Genomic DNA, 27,269 nt, shown 5'->3' with positions numbered 1-27,269 from the left:
GGTCAATGAGCATTCATCAGAGTTTATCATTGAAATTTGTCAGATATATGGTCAGCCGTACACTAGATTCCAAAGCATAAGTAAGTTGTGAGCTCTTCAATATGACAAAGAAGCTTTTCTCCAGGATATTTTTATCTAAGACTTTCACCCAGCTGACCTAAAAACCTTTTGGGTAGTGAGTATTAGATCTAAGCTGTAAGTTAACTGAGCTATAAGAGCTGCCTGTCAGATCAGATGTTAAACTGAGGCTCTATTCTAGCCTGTCAGTTGGATACAATCTTCTCTACGTCACCATATAAATTCCCAGCAACTCTGAAATCAAAGCTGAAAATGTTGGAAACACTCAGTGGGTCAGGCAACATCTGTTGAGAAAGAAACAGAGGTAATGTTTCAGATCAAAAGCCATTACTTAGAACGAGTATTCCAGCTTATGGTATTTGGCTTATTTCTCCTTCTCAGTAACTTTTCTTTAGCTTTTGTATCAGTCTAACCCTATTTATTCTGAGAGACTGCATCGAGCGTCTAATAATTACTTCTTTTATATTCCTGTGCAATTAAGCATTCAGAGAGATTAATGTGCTTTGACAAATGAAGGGCTTGCTTGCTCCTGCGAATCTAAGCTTTCTGCTGATCTTAATTATATTTGCCATTTTCCAATCAGCTTTTCAATTGACGCTGCCATGTAGTGGCTGTAAGAGGTTAAGGTCGTCATTTATGACATCTTCTGCTAGGTTGCTGTGACAAATGCTAAGATCTTATGACTGGTTGCCCTAATTCCAAACCATCAGCAAATTAAAAAGTAATGTATTACAAAACTGTATCTAATTGACTCCATGGCAATCTAGCGTAGTAAACAGTTTGTAGCTGACCATTGTTTCTCAATAACTGAAGGTCCAAGAATAGAATTTCATGGTATTTAACACTGAACTCTCCATGCATGCTAAAAATAGAAAACACTTTCTTCTGAAAATTAGATCAACTAAATGAAAACAGACAATGCTGGAAACATTCAGAATCTTTTACAGCCATGTAAGGGTTTGGTTTTAGCAGTTTCTTGGTCCAATCACAAAAGATCCATTTGTCACTGATTTTAAGAACATAGTACATACGAGGGGTGATTGATAAGTTTGTGGCCTAAGGTAGAAGGAATCAATTCTAGAAAACCTAGCACATTTATTTTTCAACGTCATCCCCTCCTACATTTACACACTTAGTCCAGCAGTTGAGGAGCATATGGATCTTGGACATCCAGAAAGTGCCCACAGCAGGGGTGATTGATAAGTTCGTGGCCTAAGGTAGAAGGAGATGAGTTATACAGATCTCATTGTATGCACATGCAGTTCAACTCTTTGAGTGATTATGCAGAAAGTTTGAAGTTAAAAGCTCATCAGTTAATAACTCATCGGGGTGATTGATAAGTTTGTGGTCTAAGGTAGAAGGAGATGAGTTATTAACTTCAAACTTTCTGCATAACCACTCAAAGAGTTGACCTGTATGTGCATGTAACGAGAGCTGTATAACTCATCTCCTTCTACCTTAGGCCACAAACTCATGAACTTATCAATCACTCCTGCTGTGGACAATTTCTGGATGTCCAAGATCCGTATGCTCCATGACCGCTGGACTAACTGTGTAAATGTAGGAGGGGACTATTGTTGAAAAATAAATGTGTTAAGTTTTCTAAAATTGACTTCTTCTACCTTAGGCCAAGAACCTATCAATCACCCCTCATAGAACAGTACAGGACCTTTGGCCCATAATGTTGTGCTGACATTTTAACTTACTGCAAGATTAATCTAACCCCTTGCCCCAAATACCTCTAAGTATGGTCCAACCAGAGTTTTACAGAGCTGCAGCATTACCTCATGGCTCTTGAACTCAATACCCCAACTAATGAATGGTGGCATACGATATGACATCGTAACAACCCTATGAACTTGCAGCGCATCTCTGAGGATGTGAACCCCAGGATCCCTCTGTTCCTCTACACTGTTAAGAATCTTGCCATTGACTCTGCACTCTGCTTTTAAGTTCAACTTTCCCATTTGAACTCTACCTGCCACTTCACAGCCCAGCTCGACATCCATTTCACTTTGACATCCTTCAAAGCCAAACTAGTTTGGCGAAATTTGAGCTGAGGTGGCAGGATCAGAAGATAGTGACTTTGGGATTTGCACTCTTTCTGGAACAGAGTTGCTACTCATCCAGTGTTGGGCAACGTTGGTATTAATATTGGTAGTGGTAGAGGCAGGTTCGGTATTGTCATTTAAAGTAACAGTGGATAGGTATATAGACTGGAAAGGAGTGGAGGGTTATGGGCTGAGTGCGGGTAAGTGGGACTGGGTGAGAGTAAGCATTCAGCATGGACTAGAGGGGCTGAGATGGCCTGTTTCCATGCTTTAATTGTTATATGGTTATATAATATTGGTGTATTATTGCCATATGCACCGATACAGTGAAAAGCTTCTCTTGCATACTGTTCATACAGATCAAATCATTCCACAGTGTATTGAGAAAAACAATAATATTGTTTTTCAAAGAAAATCAATACTGTATTGCAAAATAAAATGTAAAAGCTACAGAGAAAGTGCAGTGTAGGAAAACAATAGGATGCAAGATCATAATGAGATAGATTATGAGGTCAAAAGACCAAATTGATGCAAGTGCTACATTGTTATGTGGTATGGAAACTGCACTGCTGTGGATGGTCCTGGATTTGAAAAATATTCTGATTCAAATACAGATGCAGGCCTCTGTGTCATAGCTGAAGAAGTGAAATCTAAGATGTTCAAGAAGATCCACTGGTCTGCCAAATACCCAAGCTTCCATAGTCAATGGAGGCTTAGGTTAAGGAAGGATGTGCTGTATATTGTAGCTTGCATGGTTGAGTTTTAAGATTTCCTGTACTGCCTCACTCATCAATCACAGACCAGTGAAACAGTCAAGGTTGCGATAATTTTGCTACCGGCTTATCAATCCTTATCGATCATTTGATATCAAAGAAATATCTTAAGTTTTAGATGCTTTGCATGGTTGAATACCACAAGACTACATGCCACACAGGTTGAGTGGTCAGTGGTGCCAAATGGTTAGCTGAAAGCATCCACTGGTCTTGGAAATGGAACACCAAGAATGCGGCATCATGGGAAGGAAATGGAATGTTGGCCCTTTTGGAGAGAGTGGAAAAGTGCAGAAGTATGGTCTCTTCATTAATGGAGGGCCTCCCTTGCATTGCAAGCAACTTCATTGCAAGCAACTGGTCGATTTCTGGGAATGGAGGAGTACTGTTGTTTCATTGTTGGGAAGATGGAGCAGATTGGAGTGGGGTTCAGAAGGAAGAAGCAATATTATTGAAAGATATATGTGATAGGATAGATGTTGTGAGGACATCTCCCCTCATAGGTTAATATAGAAACATAGGGGATGTATTTGAACATTGAGTCAGAGAGTCATAGAAAAGTACAGCACAGAAACAAGCCCTTTGGCCCATCTAGTCCATGCCTAATCATATAAACGGACTTCTCCCGTTGACCTGCACTGGGACCATAGCCTCCACATCCCTACTATTCATGTACCTATCCAAACTTCTTTAAATGTTGAAATCAAGCTCGCATGCACCACTTGTGCGGGCAGTTCGTTCCAAACTCTTACTGCCCTCTGAGTGTAGAGGTTTCCCCTTATGCTTCCCTTAAACTTTCTCTTTCACCCTTAACCCATAACCTCTGGTTGTGGTTCCACTGTAGTCCCATCCAACCTCGATGGAAAACCTGGGTTTACCTAGTTAAAATAGACATGATGAGGAAACGAGAGAAAGTCAGCAGATGCTGGAAATCCAATAAACACATGTAAAATGCTGAAGGTCTCGGCCCAAAGCATCAACTTCCTCTTTTCCGTAGATGCTGCCTGGCATGCTGAGTTCCCCTAACGTTTTGTGTGTGTTGCTTGGACACGAGGATGGATTTCTTTTCTTGGAGAGTTGTGGTGCTTTGGAATTTCCTAACCAAGATGCTGCAGAGGAAGTGGAGTTACAGAACATTTTTGAAGGAGGGATAGATGGACTTTCGTACTATGAAGAAGCCAAGGGTATGGAGATTTGAGAATTGGAAGTAAAGTCATGATCAGATTCATCCAAGGGATCTTATTGAAAGGGTTAGCAGGCTCAAGGGGCTTAATGACCAACTCTTATTTCCAACTCTTACATGGTCATGTTATAGTAATGTAAGCCTGTATTAATCTGACAACTTTATTCTGCCATTTTACCAATTTGGTTCTTTCTAATGAAAGTTCATTGACTTGAAATGTTTACATGACCTGCTGAATAATTCCAGCATTTTCTGTAAATAACTTCAGTGAGGCAGCAAGAGACACATGCTGTTCATCAGTGTACAGACATATTTATTATTTTCTTGCATTTGATTCTCCCCGCTGCGTAACCTTGGTAGTCAGCGGTACAGCAACCTAAGGAAGATAATCAGACAAGTAAGCACTTCTCAGGCTTCCATCCGGGTACAGGTATCGATTTTAACTGACATTTTGATGACAAGCTCTGCCCTCTTCATCAGAGATGATGTCTGGGCAAATCTAGTCTGGTGGTATTTATACCCCCATCATGTGTCCTTCCCGATTGGTTAGGCCTCGTCCAATCAGGTTTCTGCAGTCCCACCTTGTTTACAATTGAATTCCAGTTCTTACTTAGAGCAAGGCCTTCATTTTAGTTTAAATTCTTTTCCTCTAGTTTTGTCTCAATGGCTTCCTTTACCAGGCGGTCCCAAAAGCCACTGGCGTGGAACAATAGTTTTGTGCCATTGAAGTCAATCCTATGGCCGTTGTGAATGCAGTGCTCTGCTACCACCAATTTCTCCAGGTAACCCAAACAGATATACATCTTGTGCCCCTTAATGCAGAATTTCACCAGTCTGATATACGGTGCACCGCATTCACAAGGAATCCTGTAAACGCCAGCTGTCCTGAGTTCCAGGTCATCTTTGACCCACGTAAACTGTGTTTTGAGTTTCTTTATGGGTTTGTGGGTGGTAGTAATCTGATATTTCTTCTGAATCTGGTGATCCTTCCAGAATCCATGGTAATATAGGGAAGACAAGCGGTAGTGAGAGGTTACTCCTCATTGTTATGTTTCCTGGTTTTTCCATTGACCCTTTTAAGGGCCCAATTGATTTCCTTCACCTTGTATCCATTCTGTAGGAAGAATGTTCGTAGTTATCTTCTTTCCATGGTAAATCAAAACAGAAAAAAAAACGCTATCTGTGAGGTCTGATGGTGGCTGTTTCATTGAGGTATAAGTCAGTGTGAGTGGATATCCAAGAACTGGAAGGCAACCATTCTTCTCCATCGCTATCATAAATTGAATGTTCATATGGTTGTGGAACTGTTGGGGTGCTTGGATACCATGACGCCACACATCAACGTATCTGAAGAAGCATTTGGGGTGTAAGGGTGATGAACTCAGATTGGCTTACCTGGAGAAATCGGCAGTAGCAGAACACTGCATTCACAATTGCCATAGCTTTGACTTTGATGGTAAAAAAACCACTGTGCCACACCAATGGCTTTTAATGAAAGAAGCCATTGAAATAAAGCTAGAGGAAAATTAATTTTAACAAAGATGAAGATCTTGCTCTAAGTAAGAACTGGAATTCGATTGTAAGCAAGGAGGGACAGTGGAATCCTGATTAAAACGTCAATTAAAATCGATACCTGTAACCCTCTAAAAGCCTGAGAATAGTTTATTCGTCATACACGCCGGGAAAGCATTACCTCTTTTTTTAGATAATCAGAGTTACACAACTCAGTGAAGGATAAACCTCTCACTCAGATTACCCAGAACACACCAGCTATCGCTCTCCTCAACCGAGAAAATGACAATGGACTGGTCAACCCCAGAACAAGCTCAGGGGATCAGTTGAAACACTCGCTGCCAAATGACGAAACATCATCAGATATGTCCAGTTTAAAGGGTCAAGTCTTTGAGACACATTGCATTGCTTCAAGGGTGTCTTTGTTCAGGAATACTGGAACTGATGGCCATAAATATGTGGAACAGATCCTGCTAGTGTCCTGTCCTGACCTTGCAGAACATCTACCAATAGTGTTGGCTATGAGAAGTGCAAAAAGAGAATGAATAATACTGAGGACATGAGTTGTAGAGTTCTTGAAACTGAGTCTGTAGGATATGGTATCACTTCAGAGTTGATGCAAGTGAAGTTATCCACTCTGGTTCATTGTTGTAAGATAACAATTGTTCTTGAACCTGATGGTGTAAGGCCTAAGGCGTCTATACTGCATTTCCTGCCTGATGATAGTAGCAAGAAAAGTGTGTGTGCTGGATGGTGGGGATCTTTGTGAATGGATGCTGCTGCTTGTGAATGTACTCAGTGATATGGAGGTCTTTGCCTTTTGATGGACTCGACTGTATCCATCACTTTATGTAGCCTTTTCTGCTCCTGGATATTGGTGTTTCCATACAAGGATGTGACCCACCCAGTTAGGATACTCTCCAATGTGCATAGAAGATAGAAGATGTGAATAGAAGATTTTGATGACAAAATATCTTTGCAAACTTTTAAGAAATTGGAAGCAGTGTTGTACCTTCTTTGTGTTGGCACTTAACATATCCTCTGATATGTTAACACCAAAGATCTCTACCTTGATCCCATGAAGAGGACTTCCCGATTCATTCCATTTCTATTTTTATTTTCAATTCTCCAAGTCAGAAGTCGCTACACAATAGGTTGGGATCTGATTCTGCACTTGTTCCTGGGCGGATGCAGTTTGTCCAATGGAATGATGAGTGATTCCAGCATACCTGGGCTTCACCATAGGGAGTCCAGCATGGGAGCAGAGTAACACCTATGGAAAGTCTGTAAGAATTTTTTTAATGTCAAGTTAGAAACTGTGTTTAAGATTGGTCGATATTGTTTGATTATTGAGCTTGAAGATTTAGTTGAATACCTTGGTTGGCAACTGGCTTGAGCTGACTTATTCAATTTTTGGATCTGATGTTGGGGTTAGACTTCCCTGATAGATTTTCTGTCTCCTCCAATCTTCCTATACTACAAGCCTTTTAATTTTCCTTGCTCCTCCACCTATTTTTTCTCTCCTTTACTTTGGATGCTCTACACTAGTGGTCATTGCTCTCCCTGGCAATGGCTTAAGCTTTGATATCCCCTCCTTTGTACCTTTCAAACTCTTTCTACTTTAAGAAGCTCCTTCATAACTCTGCTTTCAACAACCTATTTTAATATTTTCCTCAGTAGCTCATCTCCAAGAAAAGCTGAAACTTAACTCAAAACATCAGACCTGGAGCAATGCCTCTATGTAGCAGTCAGTTTACATCTCAACAAGATACCGTGGGGCACCATAGTAGCGTAGAGGTCAGCACGACACTGTTACAGTTCGGGGAGTTTAATTCTGGCACCATTCTGTAAGGAGTCTCTTTACATCCCCCACCATGGAATACATGGATCTTCTTTGTGCCCTCTGGTTTCCTCCCACAGTCCAAAGACATATCAGCTAGTTTAATTGGTCATTGTAAATTGCCCTGTGATTAGGTTAGGTTTTATCAGCGGTTGCTGGGGCAGCATGGCATGCAAGGCTGGAAGAGCCTAATCTGTGTTGTGTTGCTAAATAAATAAATATACCACACATATAGGGAAGCAACGTGGCACAGCTAGTGAAACTCTGACCTCATCGCTCCAGTGACATGGGTTCAATCCCGACACTGGCTGCCTTCTGTATGGAGTCTGTACACTCCCCAGTGACCATTCAGGTTTCCCTTGGACATGTTGGTTTCCTCCCACATCCCAAAGACACGCTTGTTGGTGAATTCATTAACTGTTATAAATTGCAGTAACTTATTCTTTTTTGTCGTTGAGTGGACAGAATATAATGCAGACTGAAATGAGATTAGTGTAGAATTACTTGTTGCATGAGCAAACCTAAAGGGCACATGGAGTCAGTGTTCAAAATACCAGTTGGTATAGTTAAACTGGTGGGCACTAGGAGACTAGTCAAAGATGATGTATTTGATACAGCTTTTACATTCTCAGTTGATGAAATTACACAGAAGCTGAGCACTTACCCTTGCAAGTGTGACAAGTGTTATGCCTGTCCCTCCTTCCTCACATCCATTCTTGGCCCCAAATAGTCCTTCCAGGTAAGGCGCTACTTCAGCTGTGAGTCTGTCAGGGTTAAATATTGTATCCAGTGATCCTTCCTCCACATCAGTAATCAGTAAGCTCTGACACAGATTGGTGGGGAGGTACCACTTCATCAAACATCTTTGCTCTGTTTGCCACAGAAGGTAGTATCTACTGGTGGCTATCAATTTCAATTCAACTTCCCATTCACATTCTGACGTATCTGTTCACGGCCTCCTCTCCAGCCATGGTGTGGCCAAAGTTAGGTTGGAAGAGTAACACCTCATATTTTATCTGGGTAAACTCTAACCTAATGGCAAGAACATCGATTTCTCTATTTTCCAGTAATAACTCCCACTTCCCCCTTCTCTCCTTTTCCAGTCCCCATCATGGTTATCCTCCCATCCCTTCTCTTCTCTTCACTTGCCCATCACCTCCCTTTGGTTCCACTTGACCTTTCTTTTCTTTCAAGGTTCTCTGTCCCTTCCTATTAGATTCCTTCTTCTTCACCTCTTCCACCAATCACTTTGCTGCTTCTTTAATCTCTCCTCCCTCCATCTTTTATTTATGAATGGAAAGCCCTCCTCCTTTCCATTCCTGATGAAGTTTCTCAGTCCAAAATGCTAAACATGAGAAATTCTGCAGATGCTGGAAATCCAACACACAAAATGCTGGAGGACCTCAGCAGGTCAAGCAGCATCAACAAACAAACAAACAGTCAATGATTCAGGCCAAGGCCCTTCTTAAGGACTGGAAAGGATGGGGTAAAATGTCAAAATAAAATTATGGGAAGGAGGATAGCTAGAAAGTGATAGCCAAAAATGTTGACTATTTATTTCATCACTTAGATGCTGCCTAACTTGCTGAGTTTGTCCAGTATTTTGTCTGTGCTGAGCAAGATTTCCAGCTGCTGCAAAATCTCTTGTATTTATTAACAGTAAAACTAGGTTTTCATAACAGAGTGGTGATTACAGAAAAGCTTAATTAAGTAACTGGCTAAATCTTCATTACAGATTAAAATAACTATCCACAAGTATAAACTGACTCAACGTTGTGGGCCAAATTGCCTGTCCAGTGCCATACTGTTCCATGTTACAAGTCTACTGTAGTTAACAGTAAATCTGATTTTCTATTACAATGATGGGAACACACTATAATATAATTAATGAAGCTTCTGATACTTGGGCATTGTCATTGCTGCATTCCATATGGCTATTTCTAGATTTGTCTGAGGTTCCCTGTTACTTCATTAGCACAACCCACATCCGTATTTTATAATTGTAGGCCCTTATTATTCTTTCTTCTCCAACAGTGTAGGGTATTGAATATTTCAGTAATTGAGCAATATTTTAAATATATTGCTTGATTAAGCATTCTTTGTTTATGTAATTCATTATGGGCTATATGTAAAAAGTATGTGAATGGCATACACCATTACAGCATCACATCATATGTATGCATCTCATAAAAAAGGAAAGAAAAGCTAAGTAGACGAGCATCCTGATTCAAGTGTTTTTCATTGGATTAGCTTCTGGTGTTACAATGCATAACAATTGGATACTTGAAATTCCATAGGGGCTGAATGGCTTCTTTCCATGCTTTATCTCCATCAGTGCTTGGAGTCCAGATAACAAAAAACTTAATTTGCAAAGCAGCTTTTGATTAAAAAAGTACTTTTTAATGAAGAATCTTCTGAAGCAATGTCATTGTTGCAATGTTGAAACATGGAAGTTAATTTACACAAGGCAATCTCCCACAAACGGTTACGTGACAGTGATCCATTTTGATGATGGTCTGATTTCATGATGCGAATTAAACACAGAATGCTGGAGGAGCTCAACAGGTCAGGCAGCATCTTTGGAAGGAAAGGAGCAGCTGATGTTTTGGGCCAAATCCCTTGACCAGGATCTTGCAATTCATGATGATAATTGGGGAGTAGGTATTAGCCACAACACAGGAGAGAACTCCTCAGCACACCTTTGAAAATGTACAATGGGAAGTTTAGTTTTAAATTAATATACGAAGATAGAAGGGGCCTCAGTTCAACATCTCATCTGAAAGGGCTGTGCTCCTTCCGCATCACATCTCTGAGACAGGCAGCTACTGTCATTCTGCGGGAAATTGAAGTCACAGCTTTCCGAGTCTTTCCCCATAGCCCTGGGAACGTTTCTTCTTTCTGTCCACCCAGTTCCCGTTTGAAGGCACTGATTAATTTCATTCCCACTGAGCTTTGTGCATTGTGCTGTTTTTATTATGGGATATGCATTTTTAAACACAGTTAATGTTGTGTCACTGGCCTGCTGTAAGATCAGATTTCCTCCCTTGCTGACTGGCCCAGTCAAGGAAATATCACGGTTATTTTGTAAACATAGAATATGGAACAGTACAGCACAGGTACAGGCCCTTTGGTCCATGATGTTATGCTGAATCAATAAAGCTAATGATGCCTAATTACACTTATTCCTTCAGCCTACACATGGTTCATAATGGTCTATATCCATGTGCCTATCTAAGAGCATCTGAAAACCTTTGTTGTATGTACTTGTATCCAACAGCACCCCTGGCAGCCTGTTCCAGGTACCTGACATTCTCTATCTAAAAATCTTCACATACATCTTCTTTAAAGTTAGATTAAATGCATGTCCTCTAGTATTAGACATTTTGACGCTGGGGAAAGGACACCAACTGTCTACTTCTTCTATCCCTCTCATGATTGTATAGACTTCTGTTTGGCCTCCCCTCAGAGCAAAGCATCCCAAGCTTGTTCAACATCTCCTTATAGCTGATGTCCTCATCTGCACCATTGCCATAGCCTCCACGTCCTTTCTTTAAGGGGATGACCAGGAGTGAATGCGGTTCTCTAGATACTGCTCTTTTATAAAGCTGCAACATCACCTCCTGACTCTTGAGCTCAATGAATAAAGGCAAATGGTGCTGTATGTCTTCCTCGCCACCCTCGCATCTTGCACATCCACTTTCAGGAAGTTATGGACTTGGGCCCATAATCCCTCTGTACCTCAAACATGATGAGAGCCCAAGTTTTCTCATCTCCTTCCTAATTCTTCCGCCTATTACTTTAACTCCATGCTCCTTGACTTTGGAAATAATTAAAAATCTTAAAATAATGTGAAATAAATACAACCACAAATGAATAAGCAAAAAGAAAGATCTGAAGTAAATATAAAATGTGTTAAAGCATTCAGCTGATCATGCAACACTTAATCAGAAAGAGAAACAAAATTCATGGTTTAATTCCTGACCATAATTTTATATTCCCCTCTTTGATCTGTTCTCTGTTTCTTCTTCTCAAATGGGAACAAAATGCCATTTCATAAATCTTTCCTCATAGGTTACATTCTCATGAATTCTCCTCTGTCCCTTTTCAAGAAGCTGCCACATCCACGTACCTGTAAATTTCAGGGATGATAGCTATGCCTACAGTGTCTTGATAGTATCAGAACTGTTAGAATGTGCACAGGGTAACAATTATTATGTTAGTGAAGGTTAATTAAATTCGGTGCTAAGCACCTGAAATCAAGACAGAAGATGAAGCAAGTGTTCCTTCCCATTAAGTAATAAGAAGCCATGCAGTTACAGTTTTTATACAGTTGGCAAAAGTGCAATTGTTTCACACTTTAATCCTTCAGGAGCTCTTAATAAAAGCAGGGAACAATGTTTGCATTAGCAATGAATAGGTACAGACATACTCCAGAGCAATGAAATGCTGTCAAAACTCTTTTGTTTGCACACAAGGCCAGAAGATTTTTTTCATTCATGCGGTTGACAGCAATCTGTCATGAAATGCCATTAGCTACTTACCACAGAGCACGACAAAAGAACATCTCCCACCTTTCTGTAGTTTCTGCATATTTTTTGTTCTTGGTTGACCTTTAGGTAAGCCCTAATAATGAGTGAGCTAGCTTTTACATGAGGGTTAATGCTCAGTGCTAGTGAGTGAAACTTAATCTGTTTGCTTAATTACAGCTAATGTCTGGGGGAAAGAATGGGCCAGTTTGTGCAGTAGTGGGGCATCTTGCAGTCAGTCCTGTTTGTAAGGCTTTTCCCTCAAACTCTACTGCTTGGGATCTTTTGGTTCTACTATAACTTGTTGAGACAACATCAGTGGCGTGGAGAAGGGAGACTCGCTGCATGGGCAACTGCCGATCTTCCATACAACCTTGCCCAGGCCTACGTCCTGGAGAGGGCGCAGACCTGCGGTCTCATGAGACTAACGGATGCCACACACATGTTGGAGGACAGTAGGTTGGTAATAGTGCAGCAGAGGGATTGGGGCAAGAAGGTGGCACTCATCATTAAGGACCCACACTATCTGGGACACGCCCTCTTCTCACCACTACCATCAGGGAGGAGTTCCAGGAGCATGACGACCCACAGTCACTGGTTCAAATTCCCCATAAACCCACGAATACTACCTCACTATTCCTACTTTTTGCTCTCTAAGTTTTGTAACAGTGAAATGTAATGGTTTTGCACTGCACTACAGCTGCAAAACAGCAAATCCTCACATCATGTAAGTCAGTGATTATAAATATGATTCTGATTCTGTTACTAGCCTTTGTTCCTTCATCTCTCCATTTAATCATCTTCTTGCCCTTTACAAGTCACCCTTTTGCCATTTAATTCCTCCTGAAAGATGCACTGTCCCCATTTTTTTTGCTCTGTTCTGGAATGGGATGTATCTTGTAGTACGCACGGAACGTTGATAAGCTCTGAACACAGTGACATCTATGGGATACCAGCAGATGGATATAGAGTTGCATGCATATAGAAACATTACCTTTCCCAAGATGGTAGTTTGTTGTTGTTTCGTGTTGCGTGGCCTGGGAGGGGAAGACGTGAGTCTATCCGTTCGGGAGCTTGGGTTGGATCGATCTTCATTTGGCATCTCGTACACAGCCACTCCAACATGGGTGGCCCTGTGTTGGCACTGCCCAATAGAGTCCTCGAAGCATGCAAGCCTCCACACGACATCAACGTGTTGATCCGTGTATGGAGGAAGATGGTGGTAAATTGCAGAGAGTTTGAAAGCAGTGCAGTACATTAAAAACCAGCATCCCCTCCGCAGACACTGTCTACATTTCTTGCAGCCTCAGGAAAGTAGCTAACACAATCAAAGACCCCCTCCCACCCTGGTCATTCTCTATTCTTCCCCTCTCATTAGTCCCCTTTTACAACAAAGACAAAGTCTTGACCTACTTTGACATGGCCCTTGCATCTTAATTGTCTGTATGCACCACATGTTACCTGTGACCTGTATTCGGTGACTGCTTTTCCTTTCGTGCTAGCACGATACAGTTTGTATGGAGTCATCTGTTTGTATGGCATATGGACAAGGTTTTCACTGTATCTGTATATGTGTCAATAGCTTTCCAATTAAACTACCTTTCAGACCAATATGACCTATTTACGTATTATATTGAAATATACCACACCTCATTGGAAACGACTGCCTACACTCTTCAGACAAATATGTAGTCAAATACAAATGATTGATTTCCTCATTTAGTCTTCCTCAACTGTGTGTTTGTCGCTGATGTTATATTGCTTCCTCAAACTCAAGAATGTAGAAACTCTTATATATAACCTGGGCTTATCTATGACACATCTTCACTATGACTCCTCAATAGTAGTTGCTTTGGTGTCAGCTTTGGGAATAGATGGGGTTTAACTCATCACTTGGACATCTTCAGGGAGCCCAGTGCATTGCAAAAACCAGCAGCCCCTCCATTGACCGTCTACACTTCCTCTTCATCTTCTCATCTCTTGTGGTGATCATCTGATCAACATGGACTCTTCTCACCATGTTTTCAATGTGTACCCAACAATATATTGGATTGCTCTAATCTGGACTACTTACCCAGTCTCACATACGTTCATCAGTCTTGTGATTGACTTTTTCATTTAATTGAAATTATTTACTTTGAGTCACTGGTTGTTTGCTCCAATTGCACCCTCTTTAAGAGTCATCATTTGGCCAGTTAACCAGGCTGGCCCACGCTCTCAGGGTTTGTCACTTGGCTTGTTTAAGGAACACATCACATGTGCAAGATGAACCCAACACTCATGACTGGAAATCTTCTGGGGACTGATGTGTCTACCATTGGTATCAGATGATTCATGTGGTAACCTAGACAGTGTGTCAGTAATAACATTTTACTTTGAATAAATAGTACTCAGCTGTGACATTAAACCTACCAACCTCTACATTCTGGAGACTCTTATTGCTGGGAATGGCTGCTTTATGATCCAGAGTCAATCATAAAAAATATTTGATCTGTACCAAGAACAAAGGTCTCTCCAGTTGGAAGTGATGGAAATTACATCACCCCAGGACATAAATGTGAGCACTTTCTTCTCAACTCTTGCATGATTAAGTTTACTTTTATTAAAAACAAAATGCATAAACAGATTCTGTAGGCAAATCTCGCTCTTTGCCCAACATCCAGATCTCTTCACAATGTAGAAGGAGGACATTTTAGTCCATCATGTATATGCTGGCTCACAGAACAATCTCATTCTACACTAATTATCCTGATAGCCTATCCCACTGCTCATCCACATAATAGAGCAGCTTGCAGTGAGAAATATACTTAGCAACCCTCAAATCTTTTGCCAGACAGGTGAAACTGGGCAGGAAGACCATGCTGTCTCCACATGGACATTGTCAAAGGTCAGGATAGAACCTGGATCTCTGGAATCGAGACGCTGCAAGCTGTGCCACTTGCAAGGCATGGCAGATGAGTGCACCTATGGTGTAACTTGATGTGACTTTTAGGATTCTCTCCAGGCCAAGTTTCACTACTCAAACCAGGTTTTCAGTGACAAATTCTTTCTGTTGAATGCCAGTCCAGTTCCATCTCTCATTCTTCTTAGGAAGTTAGTATCAGAGTATTAGATCCATTGCTGGACTCAGCACTCAGCAAGAGACTGGAGACACAAGCGACTATAGATGCTGAAACTGGAGCAACAACCTGCTGGAGGAACACAATGGGCAGGGGAAGAACTGTTGACACTTCAAGTCAAGATCCACATCAGTCTTGTGCAGGGTTTCTTTTCTCCTCATGGATGCTGCTCAACCCACTGATTTCCTCTTTTTGCTGAAAAATATTAAATTGATCTCAGAAAGGAGCCTGTCTCTGCGAGATTTGCAGAAAGCCTGGTTTTGTTGATATCAGCCTTGTACAAACAAATTCAGCTGTTAACATCAGCCAACAGAGACAGTATCACACCTCTGACTCTATGAAGGCACCCCTGGGTGTTTCACTTCTGTGTGGTTGTGAAATCACCTTAGTAATTCGATAAGAATTACTGATTACCCTCTGCTACAGTGGTGCGCATTGCCTGCAAAGGCAGCAGCTCGGCAGAATATTCTTCATGGTGAACTGTAGAGTTAGAGAGAGTTATAGAGCATGGATACAGGCTATTTGGCCCAAACAAACCATGCTGTCCACACAGCTAACCCCAATTTCTTACATTCAGCTCATAACCCTCCAAGCTCCACCTCTCCATGTACCTATTTACATGCTTCTTAAATGATACTGTTACATCTGCCTCAACCACTTCCTTTGGCATCTGGTTCCATATACTCACCATCTTCTGATTGAAAAAGTTGTCCCTTAAGGTCCCATTCAAATCTTTCCCCTTCCACCCAAAACCTATGTCACCTAGCTCTGGACTTCCTTACCCTGGGGAGAAAGCTGCTACTGTAGCGGTGTGCTACACGCAGCGCTAAAATAACGACACGGGAGTCAGTAAACTGCAGTCAGAGATAACTTTATTCGAACTAAACAGCCTTGCTTTAAAGCCTCCCTCAACCCGCCCCCCCCCCCCCCGTGGGCGTGGACGCTCCAAACGACTCGTACTCACAAACCCCCGTAGGTTATCTCCCTTATCCGGGACGCTGGCTAATTGTGCGCCAGTTCGGGTGTGCCAGGAAATGGGTCGCCACACAACCATCAACTTTATACATGCTCCTATTTCTGATAAGAATGCAACTCTGTGTGACAACTAATTAACTGGAATCCAATTGCAAATAAAGCGTGATAGCAGAAAGCTGATTGAAGGAGGACTGATGATGAGGATATAAATACCATTGGGCTAGACATGCCCAGACATCATCCCCATTGAAGATGGCAGAGCTTGTCAAAGAAACATTGGTTAAAATTGATACCTGTATGCGACTGGAAGACTGAGAAGAGTTTATTCATTATATCTGGTGGGAAAGCACTAGGTCCTTTTTCAAGTTTCATTGATATATCACAGTAAGCATCTTATATGGCTAGGTCACAGTTTGGCATGGCAACTACTCTGCCCATGACCTCAAGAAACTGAAGAGTCATACATCTAGCACAGTACACCACAGTAAGACTATTAAATAATTCCCTAGTATAATAAAATGGAGTCTTGACCTCACAATATACCTTGTTATGATATTGTACTTTAAGGCATACCTGCACTGCACTTTCTCTGTAGTTGTTGAGCTTTATTCTGCACTCTGCTACCTTGTACTACCCCAATGCGGAAAAGGGAGGTGCAGGAGCACATACAGAACTGCTTTGAGTCAGTGGCCTGGACAGCACTCGGGGATTATTCTCCAAGTCTGAATTAATACACCACAGTTGTCACTGACTGAATTAAAACACCTGAGGATGAGTGTTTGCCTGTGAGAATGTACCATACACACCTGAATCAAAAGCCTTGGATGAACCAGACTTGGAGTCTGCTTAGGGCGAGATCTGCGGCATTCAAGTCTGGTGATCCAGGACTATACACGAAGGCCAGGTATGACTTGCAGAGAGCTATCTCCAAACCACAATTCTTATCAAGGTTAGAGGTGGAATTGGATGCACATCTACTCTGGTAGGATTTGCAGGCTACCTACAAAGTAAAACCTCACATTATGAATGCAAGTGATGCTTCATTCCCAGATGAGCTTAATACTTCTTATGCACGCTTTGAAAGGGAGATGTTGTGAGGATCTTTACAGCAATCCGTGACCTTGTAAGCTCTGTCTGAGAGGCTGGCATCAGAACCTCTCTTAAGAGGGTTAACCCCTGCAAGGTGACAGGTTCCAATGATGTAGCTGGCAGGTCTCTGAAAACCTGTGCCAATCAACAGGTAGGTGTGCTCAAAGACATTTCAGTCTCTCATTGCCACAGTCAGAAGTTCCCACCTGCTTCAAAAAGGCAATAATTATACCAGTGCCCAAGAAGAGCAAGGTGAGCTGCCTTAATGACTATCGTCCAGTAGCACTCAGCTGTGATGATTAGGTGCTTTGAGAGATTGGTTATGGCTAGGACAAACTCCTGCTTAAGCAAGGACCTGGATCCACTGAAATTCGCCTATTGCCACATTGCGGATGCAATCTCATTGGCTGTTCACATGGCTTTGGATTACCTGGACAATACTCATGTCAGGATGCTGTTTATTGACAATGGCTCATTGTTTAAAGCAATCATTCCCACAGATCATCAAAAAGCTCCAAAACCTGGGAGTCTGTACCTCCCTTTACAACTGGAACCTTGGCTTTCTCACCTGAAGACCATAATCTGTGTGGATCAGAAATAACATTTCCACCTTGCTGATAATCAACACTGGAGCACCCCAAGAATGTGCGCTCAGCCCACTGTTCTACTCTCTCTGCACCCATGACTGTGTGGCTAGGCGTATCCCAAATGCCATCTAGAAATGTTCTGATGACACAATTACTGTTGAAGAAGTTCAGATTGTGATGGGTAGATGTCAGGAGTGAGATTGATCAGCTGATTAAGTGGTATTGCAGCAACAAACATGCACTCGAAGAATTGACCATAGACTTCAGAAAGGGAACACACACAAGTCCTCGTTGAGGGATCAGAAGTGGAAAAGTTGAGCAATTTCAAATTCCTGGTTGTCAACATATTGGAGCATCTGTCCTGTGCTCAACATATTGATGCAGTTACAGAGAAGACATGACAAGGGCTATATTTCATTAGGAGTTTGAGGAGATTTGGTATGTACCCAAGGACACTCTACAGATGTACCATGGACAGCATTCTAACTGACTGCATTACTGTCTAGTATGGTGGGGAGTAGGGCACTGTACAGGATTGAAATAAGCTGCAGGAAGTTGTAACCTCAGTCAGGTCCATCACAGGCAGCAGCCCCATAGTATCCAGGACAACTTCCAGGAGCAATGCTTGAAAAGGCGGCATCTATCATTAAGGAACCCCATTATCCAGGACGTGCCTTCTTCACATTGCTACCATCAGGGAGGAGATACAGGAGCCTGAAGACACACACTCAACAATTCATAAACAGCTTCATCCCCTCTGCCACCAGATTTCTTAATGTACATGATGGACGTTTGGACAATCAACCCATGGACACTACCTGACTACTTTTGTTTCTCTCTTTTTGCATTAATCATTTAATTTAACACACGCACACACACCCACACACCCACACACACACACACACATATATTTACTTCTTGTTGTAATTTACAGCTTTTGTTTTATTTATTGCAATGTACTGTTGCTGCGTGACAACAAATTTCACCTCGTATGTTATGTTAAACCTGATATTGATTCTGAACAATGCTCTGATCAGTTGCCCTGTATTTAGATTTGTAAGCTGTTGCCACATGTTATTTTTCTCTGATCAGTGTAGCACTTGGCGTCTTCCAAAGAACCATTGCATTGGGAACGAGGATGGATCCACTACAATGGAGAATTGTGCCGCTTGCTGCCACGTGAAATTTTTGGGTAATGTTTGGGAAAATGTCCTTTGATTACAGGCTATTCTCATACAGTGGCTGGTTAAACATAAAACTCCCTGGCATTTTGTGGCTGCTATTTCCACGAATGGCACAGCCAACAAGCATTGAGGATTCTTGTTTGTGTATTCCAGGTCCTTTTCTGTCATTGTGCCTGTTGCTCAATGCACAGTCCAAACATTTCCACTGTTGTATTTGAACAGGTATTTTGAAACGATAATGTAGTGCCTCAGTGTATCTTCAATTAAAAGGCATAGTTCAAGCGGATAGCCGAAGTCTTTTTTCCCAGGGCAGAAATGGTGAATAGAGGACTAATAGAGGACATGTGAACAGAGGACTAGTTTCAACGCTACAGTATTTCAAATGTAACTTTAAATCAAAGCAAAATACTCTTACAATTGTTGAAGAGCTCAAGTGGTCCCATGTTTACCTTTCATTGAACAACCAAATTAGAAAGCTTGATCATAGATTCACTGCTGTTTGTAGGATCTTATTATGATTATACTTGAATTTTTTTTACGCACTGTCAAGTGCTTTGGGATATCTTGCAATCATGAAAATTGCTTCAAAAATACATGGTATTTTTCCACTTTCTCACATTCCTAAATCTCAATAAACTCAGGCTTCACAATAATCTTCCTAAATAACTATATCACTAAGAAAATCAACACAGCAACATAAAGAAGATGGTTAGGATACGTTTTGCACGTACTCAGAGGAAGAAACAAAGAGCTCGCTTAAAGCCCCGTAAGACTTGGTTAAATCTCACAGCATTTGCATCTGTGGTGGTACGATCCCGATGTAATTCTTTCAAAGCTTCGTTGGAATTTCATTCAGTGTTTGTAATGAAAATGACAAGACTTCTTTTTTTAAACTTTAGCAAGTTTGCATAGATTTTTGAACTTAGAAGCAACTTTGGTTTAATGGCTTGTGTTATAAAGATGAAGGGTCATGGTTTGTGTTCTGCTCATTCCTGCAACTTAAACAGAATTTTGCTTCTCACTTTCCATGCAGATCGCTGTCACACGGCAATGAGAGGAAGTCTCCAGTGTATCTTCCATTAATGTTAATTTGCATGCACATATTTAAGTCATATCCTCATGTCTGAAGTTATCTTTGAAGATGCTACTATCATTTTTACCTCAAATGAAAGTATATTGTGACAAGGGCACAAGGTACCGCATCCAGAAGTTTCTGTGAGTTGGGTTGAAGTGGGGTTTTTTTACAACACAGTATGCCCAGCGGGGCATTTGAGGAAGCAGAATTGACCTCACTGATTGTTCTTAATTTGAGGGAGGGATGAACCTGATTTTGGGGTTGTGCTGGCACCCAAAGATGTGGTGAAAAACCCTCAACCCAAATTAATTCAGTCTATTTCCTTTTCATACTGAGTGGATTAGATTCAGAATCAGAATCAGGTTTGTTATCACGAAAATACACTCACTGGCCACTTCATTAGGTACACCTGCTCTCTGATGCAAATATCTGATCAGCCAATCAGGTGGCAGCAACTCAATGCATACAAACATAGGAGGTTTAGTTGTTGGTCAGACTGAACATCAGATTGGGGGAAGAAATGTGATCTCAGTGACTGACTAAGGAATAATTGCTGGTGCCATTTTGAGGTAGTTTGAGTATCTCAGAAACTGCTGACTTCCTGGAATTTTCACACACAACAGTCTCTAGAGTGTACAGAGGATGGTGCAAAAAAAAAACCCCAAAAAATCATCCAGTGAGCAGCAATTCTGTGGGCGAAAACACGTTAATGAGAGAGGTTGGAGGAGAATGGCCAGACTGTTTCAAACTGACAAAAAGGTGATAGTAGCTCAAATAACCACACTGGACAATAGTGGTGTGCTGAAGAGCATCTCAGAATGTAAAATGTATCGAACCTTGAAAAAGGTTAGGCTACAGCAGCAGAAGATCACGAACAGTCAATCAGTGGCCACTCTATTTGCATACAGGATGTACCGAATAAAGAAGCTGGAGAGTGTAAACATGGCGGGTATTGAATTCTGGTTTGTGTTCTGCTCGTTCCTCCAGTTATAACAAAAGTTTGCTTTTCACTTTCCACACTGATTGCTGTCACATGGCTATGAGAGGAAGCCCTGAGTACATCTTCCATTAATCTTAATCTGCATGAACACATCCTCATGTCTGAAGCCATCGCTGAAGATGCTGCTATAATTTTTACCTCAACATGTTGTTGACCTCAACATGACGTGTTGTGGCAAATGCATGACTTAATGCATTCGGAAGGTTTTGTGAATTTGGCAGAAGTGGTTTTGCACAACACAGTACGGCCAGCGGACATTTGAGGAAGCTGAGCTGACCCCATTGATTTCTCATTATTTTTAAGAAGAATGAGCCTGATTTTGGGGCTGTGCTGGTGCCCAAAGATACGCTGGAAGTCCCTCATCCCAAATTAGTCAAACTGGAAACACCGGAGGCCGTGGTAGAACAAAGGACCCTACGGAAAATCCTAGTAATTCTGGACAATGTTTCTCAGCCTCTGCATCCTCCCTTGTCTGAACAGAGGAGCACTTTTAGAAATAGACTAAGACAACTATGTTGCTCCAAAGAGCACTATATGAGGTCATTCTTGCTCTCAGCCGTTAGGCTCCATAATGAGTCAACCTATAGCCAGAGAAGTGATGACCCCCTCCTGTCAGACTGTTTGAGCTAACTTAATTTTGCTTTCTTGCTTCTGTTGTAATATTTGTACATTTGTATGTTTGTGCACGTGTAATGCTACAATGACACTGTAATTTCCTTTGGGATCAATTAAGCATGTACCTATCTATTAGGGCAGACCATTTCCATTTCATACTGAGTCTGAATCAGAATAAAATGAGGAAATTAAAATCTTGCACAAGAGGAATAGCAAGGTGCGTGCATGAGTTCATGGACCATTCGGAATGTGATGGCGGAGGGGAAGAAGGTGTTCCAAAATGTTGAGAGGGCATTTTCAGGCTCCTGTACCTCCACCGTAATGTTAGTAATGAGAAGAGGGCTTCTCCTGGGTGGTGAGGATCCTCCACAATGGATACTACCTTCTTGAGGCACTGATTTCTGAAGATGTCCTTAGTAGTGGGGAGAGTTGTGTCCACACTGCAGCTGGCTGTATCTAAAACCCACTGCAGCCGTAACTGATCTGAAGCAAATCTCCTCAAATTTTAATGTAGTACAGACACTGGCTTTCCGGAATCTGTAACAGTACCTATGATAGACATTTACAGGCATGGCATTAACAAGATTAGTGTTCATCAGTGATTACAATGATCATGTAGGCTCACCAGTAAATGCCAACATACTCTTAAAGACTTGACACAAGGTCAAGTTTACTTCCGCAGCAACAATTGAAGTACTATTGATTCTTGACTGCTCTTCACTTGGTCTGCTTGGGGAACTAACCACCATGATGCTTATATTCTTACAGTGTCTGGAAATGGTTCCTGCAAACTATGGATAAATGCTTCCATTTATGGAAGCAGAACCTCATCCAAGAGGCTAGGTCTTTTCTCCCTGGAGTGAAGGGGGTTACTCCTTCGTTATTGAGATATATAAACTGAAATGGGCTAGACTGTAGGAGACATTTCCTCAAATCAGACATACGTAGATAAAACTAAAGCACATAGATTCCAAAACATGAGAATGTATCCACCATGAGTGGAACTTCCAGATAGCCAAGCATTATAATTCTCATTCCCATTCTGACATGTCAGTCCATGGCCTCCTGTTGTTCCAAGATGAAGCCACCCTCAGGTGGAGGAGCAACACCTTATATTCAATCTGGGTAGCCTCCAAGCTGATGGCATGTGAATATTGATTTCTCGTTCCAATAAAAAAATTCTTCCCTCCCTCCTCCCCTCTTTCTCTGTTCCCCACTCTCAGCTTGACCTTTCTCACCTGCCTATCCTTTGTTCCCTCCTCCTTCCCTTTCTTCTATGGTCCACTCTCCTCACCTAGAAGATTCCTTCTTCTTCAACCCTTGACCTTTCTCACTCACTTGTCTTCACCTATCATCTTCTAGTTATCCTCCTTACCCTCCCCCCACCTTTTTATTCTGACGCCTTCCTCCTTCCTTTCCAGTCCTGAAGAAGTGTCTCGGCCCAAAATGCCGACTGTTTACTCTCTTCCATAGTTGCTGCCTGACTTGCTGAGTTCCTTCAGCATTCTGTGCATGTTGCATAGAATTATGTTAAAAGGGAAGAGATTTAGAAAGGATCTGGATGGGAATTTAACAGGAGATCTCTCAAAGTAACTTGCCATGACCCTGGCAATTATTTTACCTTGATTTATTTTAATTTAGAGACACAGCAGTGTAAGAGGTCCCTCCATTACAATGTGCCATGCTGCACAATTGCACCCATGTAACTGATTAACCTACTAACTGGTACATTTTCAGAATGTAGGAGGAAACCGGAGCATGTGGTCACAAGGAGAACATAAGAGACCCTTCACAGAGAGCAGCCATATACCTGCACTGCACTCTTTCTGTAGCTGCTATGTTATATTCTGCATTTTGTTTTAATTCTATTACCTTGATGTACAGATTAATGGTATGATCTGCCTGGATAGTATGTTAACAAAGATTTTTCACTGTATCTTGGTACATATGGCATTAATAAACTAATACCAATAACCCAATCAGGATCAGCAAACATCCTAGGAGGTGAGAAGCCTGGGCTGGTTCCCTGTCTCTATTGGACAATGGGCAGTGCATCCTGAGGAAGAATTGATCTTCCCTTCTGCTCTGGAATTGACCAGCTGAGCCAGAAGTTTGTAAAATTGGTAAGATATATAGGATAGATAGCGTTCTTCAGGGAGGAAAGGTCAGATATTCAAGGGCATGCATTTATGGTTATGTTTACAGGAGATGTGTGGGGAAAGATGTGCCTAGAACAGGCAGCCAGGTGTGTTTGTGGAAGCAGATATGATTTATTATTTTATTTATTTAGACACAGCACTGAATAGGCCCTTCCGGCCCTTTGAACCGCGTTGCCCAGCAACACCCCCCACCCCCCCACCCGATTTAATCCTGGCCTAATCGCAGGACAATTTAAAATGACCAATTAATCTACCAACTGGTACATCTTTGGACTGTGGGAGGGAACCGGAGCATCTGGAGGAAACCTATACAGTCACGGGGAGAATGTACAAACTCCTTACAGGCTGCAGCGAGAATATGATATTAGCATTTAAGAGGTTTTTTAGTAGATACACAAATAAGCAGGGAATGGACAAATATGGATCATGCACAGGCAGAAGAAATTAAGTTTAATTTTGCAATGTGTTTGTCATAGACATTGTGGGCCAAAAGGCCTGTTTCTATGCTGTACTGTTCCGTGCTTTTAGTTTGTCATCATATAGACAGTTTGCCATTTGTTGGAGCTTGTCTAACTTTATAATATTTCAAGGTGCCCTGAGGTCATGTAAGGTGGTATATTGTTTTTGTAAAATCCTTTCCTTTCACCTGAACCACTTTGTGTCAGATTTCTGCTGTTCGATGGTTGAATGGCTCCTCCTGTATTTCTTTTGATCCCCCAAGTGTTCTCAGCTCCGAGATTTGGGATCTCTGCCAAATATCCCTATGTCCCATCTGTCCCAGAAAGGTAACTGGGAACCAACTCAGATTATTCTTCCATTGTCCATTTTAGATATCCCATTTTACACTCACTGAACTTCACCCACATGGCCATTGCACCGATGAACATTATCGTTGTGGTTGTAAACAGTCCAATAAGATTCCTTCCTCATAGCAAAGGTCAGTGGGTAGGAATTAGATCTGGGAATGTTGTGCACTTTTCCGTGAAGGGAATTCTAAGATGAATGGAGTAATGTGTTCTATTCTGGTTGCCTCATTTTTGAAAGTGACGGAAGCTTTAGAGAGGGTGCGGAGGAGATTTTCCTGGATTAGACAACAGGTCCTATGAGGAAAGTTTGAGCAAGCCTGGGGTTTTCTTCTTTAGAGTGAAGGAGCATGAGAGGTGACTTGATTGAGGGATATAATATTTTGAGTGCATAAATAGAGTGGACAGCCAGCATCTTTTTCCCAGGTCAGCAATGGCAAATACCAGGGTACATTCTTTTATGGTGAGTGGAAGAACGTAGGGAAGAATAGAATAGAACTTCATTGTCATTGCTCGAGACAAGAGATTGTAATGCTACTCCAGTCTGTGCAAAACAGATATTTACATGCATGCAGTATGTGACTTAATTAAAAAAAGAGTCAACCTTATTTATGTGCAACAAGTGACTTCAGTCAATAACACTTAAAGGCCATTAGCAATCCAGGGTACAGCATTATTTGGCTGCACAACAGCCCCGGGGAAGAGGCTAAGATTAAGATGAGGGGAGGAGTCAGAGTTAGATTTTTTTTACACAGAGAGTGTAAAGTGCCTGGAATGCATTGCTGGGGGAGATGGTAGAGTCTGATACATTAGTGGCATCTAAGAGACTGATGGATGAAAGGAAAGTGAAGGATTTTGGCCTGGTGTTAGTTAGGTTGATCATGGAATAGGTTTAAAGGTCAGCATAGCATCGTGGGCTAAAGGGCCCTTTGTTTGCCGTCCTGTTCTACGAATTGCTCCAAGCCTTAGCACTCCCTTCATCACATCACCCTGCTCATGAAACAGCCCTTATTCAGACCACTTAACTCAGTGCAGGCTGAATCCTGAAAGACACTAAAACCTTCATTACTATTGATTCATACAAGGTTAAAGCAACTTTTGCCTTTCAGAATCTTACCCTACTACTTCATTCCAGATAATAATTACAGTCCTGGGATAACAATTTAATAAATAGCTTAATTTGAGGGCTTTATTGCAGAAGTCTTTGAGTAGTGAATTAATTGGCTATAAAAATATAGGACGAGTTACAGATTTTACCCAAGGTATTAATTTTCTGTCACAGAGTAAAGCAGGATTTTTATATTAGTTTTAGCTTCTTTCTCTTGGGCATGGGTCTGCCAATTGATTAGCAAGGACTTGTCGGCTATCAGATGCTACAGGATGATTAGCCTGGATACCATCAGCTAATTCTCTGTTACAAGGTGAAACTTAGAACAGATGCCTGTGTTCAATCAATGAGTATAATCTGCTCAGCAAAGTTATTTCTACAGGCGAGAGATAACAAGGGGAAAAGAATGTCTGGTCCGGACTTCCTCCAATAATAAAAATGAGGAGGGCAGTGATGTGAACAGCATAAAGCCACAAGCAGTAATTAAATAAATGCAGGGATGGAATATGGATGCTGCCTATTGATTTCACTGCCACATGGCCTGTTTTAATAAGCTTGTGCTTGTGAAGGCCAATATCATTCAATTAAATGATCAGCATACAGATGAATTAAATTCTGATGACTGCACATTGAAAGCCTTCCTGCAATATAAGATTGTTTTTCCAAATATTTGCTTCACAGTGCAGGAGCACCAGTGCTAAAGAAAAGTTCTACGGATTCCATAAGACCATAATATATCGGAGCAGAATTAGGAGAATTGAGTCCGCTCAACCATTTCATCATGACTGATCCATTTTTCCTCTCAGCCCCAATCTCCTGCCTTCTACCTGTATCCCTTCATGCCTTAATTATTCAAGAATCTATCAACCTCTGCCATAAATATACCCACTGATTTGGACTTCACAACCAGTTGTGGCAATAAATTCCACAGATTCACCACTCTCTGGCTAAATAAATTGCTCCCCGTCTCTGTGCCCTGTTAGACTCCCCTACCTTAGGAATATCCTCTCCACATCCACTCTATTGATTCACCAACCTTTGCAAACAAACAGTAAATCCTTTTACACAATTATTGCACAAGGCAGTCTTTGAGCTAAGCTTATATCACCTTGCAGGAGGAGCAGCCAGATAACGATTGGAGCTTGCGTTTATCTCTTCATAAACCTGACAGTAATTTTGGGATTTTCATGCTCGTGTCCTTGAGTGTCAGAATTCAAATGTTGCTATTGTCCATTCAGCTAATTGGAGACTCAAGTGATTATAGATGCTGGAATTGAAGCAAAGCATTAAAATAAAAGCTGAGGAACTCAATGGGTTAAGCTATATCTGTTGAGAGAAATGGGCAATTGACAAGTTGGGTCCTGATGACTGGCTATTTCCCTTCATAGAAGTTTTCTGAATCATTTGAATTCCTCCAGCACTTTTTGTGTTTCCCCAGTTCAGCTCTACATTTTGTGCATTGACATCTATTGCAAGATGGAGTTCAAGCAGCAACAGAGAACTTCATTTAATTGCCTGGTGCTTACAGAGTGAACTCATTGGAAGATCTTGCACCAGATATGATGAGGTAGGCTGACAGTTTTCTTTTTTTTTTG

At 41.5% G+C, this 27,269-nt stretch overlaps 1 long non-coding RNA gene across 1 annotated transcript in view; it reads left to right on the top strand.

Moving 5' to 3' along the window:
• The first annotated feature begins 259 nt into the window (after positions 1–259).
• The window catches only part of LOC132394388 (uncharacterized), a 45,453-nt gene continuing 18,443 nt past the window's right edge, over positions 260–27,269 (top strand). The window contains exons 1-2 of the long non-coding RNA XR_009512305.1: positions 260–382; positions 27,113–27,241. This is a non-coding gene — a long non-coding RNA (uncharacterized LOC132394388). The remainder of the gene's footprint in view (positions 383–27,112; positions 27,242–27,269) is intronic.

The sequence above is a fragment of the Hypanus sabinus genome, chromosome 5 (assembly GCF_030144855.1).
Source record: "Hypanus sabinus isolate sHypSab1 chromosome 5, sHypSab1.hap1, whole genome shotgun sequence".
Taxonomy (NCBI): Eukaryota; Metazoa; Chordata; class Chondrichthyes; order Myliobatiformes; family Dasyatidae; genus Hypanus; species Hypanus sabinus.
This window is presented reverse-complemented; position numbering and strand designations above follow the sequence as displayed.